The sequence below is a fragment of the Canis lupus genome, chromosome 38 (genome assembly GCF_003254725.2).
Source record: "Canis lupus dingo isolate Sandy chromosome 38, ASM325472v2, whole genome shotgun sequence".
Lineage (NCBI taxonomy): Eukaryota > Metazoa > Chordata > Mammalia > Carnivora > Canidae > Canis > Canis lupus.
In genome coordinates, this window is record NC_064280.1 from 2,408,729 (window position 1) to 2,417,469 (window position 8,741).

General features: G+C 55.7%; 1 protein-coding gene across 3 annotated transcripts in view; it reads right to left on the minus strand.

Annotated features, from left to right (window-relative positions):
• Positions 1-6,473, minus strand: part of BLACAT1 (BLACAT1 overlapping LEMD1 locus) — a 16,981-nt gene extending 10,508 nt beyond the window's left edge. Inside the window, exon 1 of one of the 3 annotated variants that reach the window (XM_049106851.1) lies at positions 6,201-6,473. The gene's annotated coding sequence lies outside the window, so the exon portion shown is untranslated. Of the gene's footprint in view, positions 1-46; positions 3,469-4,899; positions 5,235-6,200 lie in introns of those variants that run through there. The other 2 variants (XM_049106849.1, XM_049106847.1) reach the window with 2 other exon arrangements.
• Between the last annotated feature and the right edge of the window lie 2,268 nt (positions 6,474-8,741).

Below are 8,741 nucleotides of genomic sequence, written 5' to 3' on the forward strand. Positions count from 1 at the left end.
CAGCTCCCCTTAGCACCGCGCCTCAGTAATTAAAATATGAATTCACCTTCCCTCCCCGAGCCATTCATCACTGCGAAGGGAAGCAGCTGCGGCTTAGAAGACCGGATTTGGGGGATTAGCTCGGGCGGTGGAGCAGACACACCAGGAGAAAGAATTAAAAAGGAAGGGGGTGAATTGGGTTTTCTCTCCCCACCTCCTCCCTCTCCCTCCTGCTGCCACCAAGCCTCACACCCCACCCCTTCCCCCAAAGCCTGGCCTCTGCAGGTTTCTGGGAACTGTAGTCTCCAAGACTGTGTTGATAAACAGGCAGGCCAGAGGTGGGTGGTGACACAAACTACAGATCCCAGGACTTCTTCCCAGAGTTGGCAGCAGCAAAGCTGGGCATCGGCCTCCAGTCTGGGAGAAGCCCTCATTCTCTTTGGAGATTAACTCCTTCTTGGCCTGCTTGAGACTGACTTCCAGCCTCTGGCTTACTGAGCTCCTTGGGATCTGGAGCCAAGGTCCTCTCTGCCTTTGATGGCTTCCAGCCCCGCTTATTTCTTGCTTGCCCACCTAGAGAGAGAGAGAGAGAGAGAGAGAGAGAGAGAGGAAGCTCCTCCCACCTTTCAAGACTACTGAGGACAAACAAGCATTGGCCAGAGGTTCTGAGAGACTTGGGGGCCACAGGAACTGCAAGGTCAGACCACTAGCAGTCTTGAGATGTCATTAGACCCTGACCTCCGGGGCCTCCCAGGAGGTCTACCGCTTGGCTGAGGCTGGCCCATCCTAAGAGTCCTCCTAAGTGTGACTAGGGTTGTCAGCTTGACATGCAGCAGGAGCTGGGAACAAACACAGTGGTCCAGACTGGTGGTGCCAGAAGGGCTTCCAGAGGTCAAACGTTAGTGCCAACCCCTTCTAACAATGGGAAGGGCTTTTTGTTTTGTTTTAAATAGTCTTTGCATTTGAAAGGAGCAGAGTTTTAGCAGTGAAACTCCACTTCCACTAAAAAATGGGACACACACAACCAGAGATCCACTTGAAACTCTGTGTTGTTAAACACGGGGCCGCTCTCTCAAGGGAGGTCAGATGCTGGGTATCTCTGCAGACCGTGACAAAGACGGAGGTTCAGAACAGTTTTGAGGTTTCAGTCGTCTGCAGGCAGGGACCAGGATAGACGCAGCCCTCTGATCCGTGAATCCTCCAGAGACCAAGGGCATGAGGCCAGCTTGCCTATTCAATTCAGTTGAACAATTATGTGAAATAAATAATTACATATCTCCTCCAGGCCTGCAACACTGGCAGTGGCCAAGAGACAAAGCCCCGAGAGAAGCTGCAACCTGGTAGCCCCAGAAGCGCCCTAGGCCCGGGGCCCAGCGAGGGTGGGCTTGCTCTGGGTTCCTGTTTATGGCAACTCGCTGCTTTTACCCCCGCTGCTCTTTCCTCCCAGTTCACAATTCATTCAACCGACTACCTACCCAGCAAGCCCTCCTCAGAGCCTTGGCTTGCTGGAGCTTTATAGAGGCAGAAACTGGCTTGGTCATCTGCACCCCTCGTCCAGGCCCCTCCCAGGCTCCAGGTTGTGTGTGGGGTGGGGGGATGGGGGACTTCTAGGCAAACTGTGCACTGGGATTCCTGTTAGGGACCCAGCTGCAGCAGCAGGAAGGGGGCGCCGCTCCAACCTGACTTGGCGATTAGAACAGATCGGGGAGCCCAAGGGAGTAAATTAGGTGCCTGGATGTCCACTGAGCCGAGGAAGGAATACAGGATAGGCTTGTTCTGAGCTGGGGGCAGCTGGACAAGGAGGAAGGTGGGCGAAGGTTCTAGCCACCTCTGATCTCTGGAAAAGAGGACCCAGACGGAAAGTGACAAAGCCTAGCAGATCTCATCCCTGTGCCTTGCACCACCCAAGCCAGAGCAAGTGGGGAAGTGTCTGGAGCAGTCCCAGCAAAAACCCAACGGCTTGCACTTTCTTTGCTTCTTCTATTGTTTTGATGTTTTCCCCCTGTGCTCTTGCTGGAAAAGGAAAACCAGTGAGGGGCAAGGTGGTTAGAGCTGGGCCATGGGGCCAGTTTGTGGATATGCATCCTGCAATTTCCATCTTCCAGAGTGCTTTCCCATGTGCTGGCTTGTTAACTTTCTTCCGTATCCAGCATGGTGGGGTAGGGAGAGCCCAGGTTCAAATCCCAGCTCTGTCCCTTACTAGCCGTATAAACTTGGGCCAGTTCCTTAGCTCCCTTGTGCCTCAGACTTCCCAAAGTAAAATGGGATAATAATAGTACTTTTTTCTTAGGTTTGTTTCCAGGATGAAATGAGTACAGGTAAGATGGATAGAATCTTGTCTGGTACCTAGCAAGATAGATGTTGGTCAGGGAGATTAAGAGCTCCCAGACATTATACGTAACTTGCCTTCTGATTCTCAATACCAAATACAGTACTCTCTGATTCTTTAGTGGTGGTCTGTCTTAGACAGATTGGGGGCTGGAAAGGGAGGGAAGGGGAGGCTGCTTCCTCTACTGCTCCAGCCAGACTGCCCTGCCTTATTTCCAACTGCTGGAACATTCCAGGATGCCTAGGATGGAGTTAGGCAGATTTGCATGGGGGTTGAGGGCTAGGGCAGGAATGTGAGAGTAGGAAGGGGCATGGGGAGTCAGGCAAGATCAGTTGCAGGCAGCAGGAAGCAGGGAGAATGGATACTAGTCACAGACTGGGAGGACAGGGTAGCAGACAGGGGGCTAGGAAGCCCCCTCCCTAGCCCACCTTGCAGCCCCTAGGGAGAGATGCCGTCCTCATTACCCCCTGCTGAACCCTCTCTCCCTAAGTGGCCAGCCTGAGCATGCCCATTTCTGCCACTGACAGAGACCCTGAGGTCTCTCTAGGCAGAGAAGGCTGTGGATTCCTAGCCGACCACAGAGTGAGTGAGTGAGGCCGGGAAGCATGGGATGTCCTGAGAACACTGTGTGAAGGCCTGAGTGCTGTGTAACCCCATGACCCTGACTCCAGCCCCCAAATCTCTGCTCAGTCCTGCCAGTCCTCAGTAACTTGGCAAAAGGGGGTGCGGCGAGGCACCGACTTACAGACCTCAACACCCTCTGAATGTGTCTTCATTCTCAGAGGGAATCTCCCTTGGAAATCATCAGTCCAGCCTCTTCATTTCAGAGTGAGGGACCAGGCCCAGAGAGGGGAAGTGACTTGGCCAAGGTCACAGAGCCTGGCACCAGGCCCTCCGTTACCAGGTCCCCCACACGCCCCATCCCCAAATGGAAACCCCTCCTGGTGCCCCCTTTGTGCCTGGCTTCCAGCATGGTCCTGTGGGGAGGGAGGTGCAGATCTCAGGAGAAGGAGCACGCCCCTCACTGTAGCCCATGGCTTTTAGCCCTACATGAATTAGAAACAGCAATCACATAGGAATGAAAAGCCATAGGCCACAGCAGAGCTGAGGGGGTCCAGCGGTGGGAATCTCAAAAGGATGTGGGGAGCTGGGGGTGCCTGGGAGTCCTCACTCCCCTTTCCCACCCACCCTCCCCACCCACCCTTCCACCCTCCAGGTACTGGGCCTCCAGGTTACATTCTCTCACCATCCCCCACCACCTGCCCTGGCTCCAGCATGAAAGCCTTCCCAGTAATGAGTTTCCAGTTCTGGCCCCACAAAGTCCCCCACACAATGGGCCGCACTCCGGGGTATGAGGAGGGGTGGCTTCCTGGCCATAAAGGACCTCCTCAAATTCCTATAATTAGTCTCCAGCCCCCTGCTCTGCGTCCTTAACCACCCCCTCCCGGACAGAGCAAGGCCGGATCTTTTCAATGGCACTGCTGCCAGCGCCCAGGGCTGGCCCCATATTAGATGCTCTCCTTACTACACTTAACCCTTCGGAGTCCAGCCACACGACACAGAGAGGGCCAGGGAGGGTCTGGGTAAAGGAAGGCTGAGAGAAGGACCTGAGTGTGGGATGGAAGGCAAGGAAGAACCAGAGGTTCTATTCTTTAGAGGAGTGAACAAGTGTCGTGTGGCTTGAGCACCCCCAAGGTTGGGGGCTGGCCCACAATTCCCAGACAAGTTGGGCTGCCTACCAGCTATACTCCTTCTTATGTGGTTTAGAGGAAAGTGGGGCTTGTTTCCAGACCCAGGTGGAGGCAAAAAAGAGAGCCTGAGCTTGAAATCCCCAGCAGCTGAGGGCAGCTAGCTTCAGACCCATCCCTGGGTGATGCTGTGCTTGGTTCTCTCTCTCTCTCTCTCTCTCTCTCTCTCTCTCTCTCTCTCTCTCTCGTAAGACACAGTGGTTGGCACATGCAACTCCAGGACTCAAGAAGAGCTGGGGGAGACAGGGAGGAACCAAGGTCTCAAACCTTGGAAAAGATGTGTTCTAAACACAGGACTATCTCCTCATCTCCTCTCCCGTGATGGGTCACTTGTGGGCAAGCATCAGCCTCCGAGGATAGGGAACTCCATGTTTAGGGAAACCTCAGGGAATTCAGACTCCAACAGGAAAGTAAGAGGCCTTAGGACCAGGCAAGACCCTGACCATCTGCCAAGGAGTAGCTGCCACGGTCACCTCAGGGGACAAGCTCACTGGTTCTCTTCAGGACCCTGGCTGGACTGACCCCCTTTAACTGGGCTTCCCACACTCCAGCAGCCACAGGGCATGCACGCGCGCACACACACGCACACACACACACACAGAGACACACACATCTTAACCAACCTGGGAGCCAAACTGCTGGACATCCTTTAACTTCCCACATGAACTTCTGGGCATTTGCCCCAACCCCAGAAACCTCTGGTTCTCCTTGCCTTCCTTCCCATGGGTCCCCACCTCCCAGACTCAGGACCTGTAAAAGAACCCATGGACTCCAAGCAGAATACCCTCAGTCCCCTCCCAAGTGACACCGGGGCCAGGGGCTGGGGTCCAAGGGATGGCTCACCTGGCAGGCCCCCTCGCCCTGGAAGTCTCCCTCAGAATTCCTGCAGAGCCACTTCCTGCCTTCCAGGCAGCCACTCACTCCCCCACTTACCCCAGAAGCTCCACGCCCAGCTAGGGCAGGCCTCCTCCCTCTTCCCGCCCACCAGCCCGGCCTGAGCTGTGCCCAACTCAACTTGACTCACTGAGAAGGCCTGGCCCGCCCCTCCCCCAGCCCGGTGGCCAGTGGGGTAGGGGTGGGGGTGGGCTGGGCGGGCGGGGGAGGTCAGGTATTCCTTCAACCCTGACTTGGGCCTGGGTAACAAAGGTCTCATTGAGCCTCTGGCTGTCTGGTCGGTGAAGCACAAACCTCTTGTATCTACTCGCTTTTGATCTCACTCCCTCTGAACCAGCCATGTATTACTCACGTCCCCCTGCCGGGCTATTGGTGTGGAGGGGCTGTTCCTCCCTCCCTGCCTCCCCATCTCCTTTCTCTCCTTCCTTCCCCTGCTGCTCCCCTCCAGCTTTTTTATGGTTCAATTTTTGGCAGGAGACCTGAGGCGGCTCCCTAGAGGCCCCCTCTCCTGCTTGGCTGCCCCTCCCCATCTCTGCGGCCCCCACCCTGTGTCCCTCCACCTCCTCCGCTCCTGCACTTGCCTGTCCATGTAGTTGGAAGATCCACACAGCAGCTAGATCTGGCCCCGCGGTCCACCCTCACCTGGCCATCCCCTCAGATTCCTGGCCCTGGGCACATGAAAGCCTCAGCTCTGGCCAGCCCAGCCCACCCGACAAGCCCCAAGTAAGCTCCAGAAAGGGCAATGTGTCTCCAAGGTATTTCTGGGGCCAGAGACGTGGGGTGAGGGGCGGTGAGGGGAAAGAACATCTGTCAGGTCTCAGGCGGTGGCCCATCCAGACCTCGTTGGAATGTGGAGAAGGAGAAGCAGGTCAGCTCCCCTGGCCTCCTTCTCTGCTTCCTCCAATATTAAGCATCCGCTTTCTAGTGAAAATTCACCACTTGGTGGGGACCCTCAGGACTCACCCTCAAGCTGGGGCCCCACTATTCCTGTCTCCTCTGTGCTCACCCCTGAATCTTCTGCAGCTCTGCTGGGGCCCAGGGCGGCCCACTGGCACGTTCTCTCTATAGCTTCCCTGACCCTGTCCCCAGGGAGAGAGGCGGTCACCTTTGAGGTCTGAGCTCTCCCGAGAAAAGCCGACAGATGCTAAGCATTCCCATGGTGGCCGGCTCCAGGGAGCTCTGCTGCTCCCCCATGCCTACCACCTGTGGCCTCCTCCCCACCCCTCCCGCCCTCAGGTGCTCCCATTCACCTGGGCTGAGGATGGGGGAAAGTTCTCTTGCCCCGACAGAGGCCCCATTCTTCCTGTCGCTGGCTCTCATTGTCCCTCATGACTCCACACATTCCTGGGCCTCTAATGAGAAGCTGAGACTGCCACCTTCCCGCCCTGTCCCGTGGTCGGGGCAGCCCGGGCTCCGCCAGCAGCGGGAGGGGCGGGGCCACCAGGAGGCGGGGAAAGGAAGCCGGGACCAAACGGAGGCTGGGCAGGAACTGGCAGGGACCGGCCCAGACGCCGAAAGAAACCCGAACGGGGCAAGGAGATGACAGCAGATGGACACAGTAAGAGGAAATTACAGAGGAGAAAGGGACAGGGATGAATATTTGAGCGAAAACTGTGTGTCATGCACGCATGAGGCCCCGTTAATTCTGACCATTCAGGAACGCAAACCCTCTCATTCTTATTCCCATTTAGTAGATGAGAAAACAGAGGCTTACAGAGGCCGGTGGGCAGCATTGCTCTTAAAGAGGTATCCCTGACTCCTGCCACCCTCCTGGGGGTCTGCCTGCAGGCCGACCAGAGATCAGCAGACACTACTGGGTGCCGTCCCTCTCCTCCGTGCCCACACCTTCCGGAGAATGGGGGGCCAGCCTGGACACTGAAGCCTCTTCCACTGGGGAACAGGCTGCAGCAACTCCCTTTCTAGGAGCCTCCGGTGCCCCCCATTCCCTCTGAGGGCACACAGTCACCCTGAACCTCAGCCTTAGTCGGCCTAAGTCACCACTGGGGCTGGAGATGGTTGGAGCTGAGGCTAAGCCAGGAGGGGGAGCACTCCTCTGCAGGAAGAGGAGTGGGGAGGGGTAGCGAGCCATTGGCCTTGCCCTTCAGAGGAGAGCAAGCCACAGATGGAGGAGGAGAGGGACCCACAGATGGAGGGGGCCAGGGGCACAGACTGGGCTCAGCTCCAGAAAGAACTGAAGCCCTAGCACTGCTCTGAAAGGAGCCAGTACGCTTCCTGCCCCCAGAAGTGAAACACAGGATACACGACCACGTCTCAGACCCACTACCAGGCACACAGTAGGTGCCCCCAAATGGTCTACTAGTGTAGAAGGGATCATTGCACCCGGAAGGAAGTTAGAGAGATCAAATCCAAAGTCCCATCAACTTCAAGATTTTATGAGTGCTTTGGAGCTGACTTCTCCTCTCAGAGCTTTTCATACTTATGTCCCTTTAGGGGAAGCTTGGAGTCCAGCAACCCTGCATCTTTGCCCACAGGGGCAGGAAACCAGGCTATTAGGAAGATTCTGAATAGGAGGCTCTCACCAGCCCACACTAACCTGGAGGAGATTAAATTGGAAGTACATTATTCTAAGGATGTTAGCTGAATGATATAGGTATGCATTTGCTGAATGAATGAATGAATGAATGGCTGATGAACCTGGAAACAAGGACAAGAGATCTAGGTTCTCCCATATTCCAGGCTAGGTGCGTCTGGAGCTCTCTCATGCCTACACTTTCTGGTCCCTGTGCTGCAGCAGGTTACGAATGAGGGTGCAGAACACACCCTGGCACCCGACTCCACTCACCGTGAGAAGGGAGGCACGTCTGAGCCTCGGGGATTTGGCTCTGCTGCTTCTGTCCCAAACAGATGTCTAGATTTGGAGTTGTAATTAGGATGGATCAATGGGTGCAGTTCCTGGCCCAGAACTGACCCAGGAGAGGACTAGTTCCAGATGGATCTGCCAGTCTCCCACACGTGGTCTTCCAGACCTGAACCAAGCTAGCAGTGTGCGTGTTGCTGAAACAGCACAAACGCCCTATTTCTGGACCCCTTGGTAGCCTTCCCCATGGCTGGAACTCCCACTGCTCCTGGCTCCATCTCTACTCCAGAGCTTGACCAGCTCAGGCTCCCTCAGTCACTGGCTCCACTAAGCAAGAAAGCACAGAGAGGTCAGGCATGAATTTTCTTTTTCCCAGGGCTTTCTCTCATTGTCTCAAGAGGGCTCAGCTCTGAGCCCTCCCAGACCACCAAGGAGCTCCAGCCTGGCAGGGTCCCTGGACTCTTAGGGGAGGGGAGAGAAGAGAGGCCTAACAATGCCTCAGGTGATTAAGGCAGAGGAAGTCTAAGGGGAAGGAAAATGCAAAGACAGGAGCTGGGGAGATGGGGTGGGGATGGGGGGGGGGTCCCTCCAGCCTTGACACTTCCTGCCCCTGCATTTCTAATAAGCTCCAGGACTGGGCTGTGGGAAGGAGAACCCAGGGAAGTGCTTGTGTCACCAGAATCCAGCCTCCCCAAACAGGGGCCACAGTTTTGCCTCTGAGCAGTTATGCTGTTAAAGAAAAATACAATAACAGGTCATTCACAAACTCGATGCATTTCAACCTGAGCAATTCATGAATACCACAATATTCTGATGTTCTGTCCAGGCCTGATTCCTCTCCCATTCCTTGCCTCCCCTGCCCCCCTAAGCCCACACAGGGTAGGCAATGGCAGCTCAGTCTAAAGAACTACACAGCTGGGCTCTCCCAAGCCCTAAAGGAGTACCTCTCAGAGGAAGAGGCAGGCAGAAATCA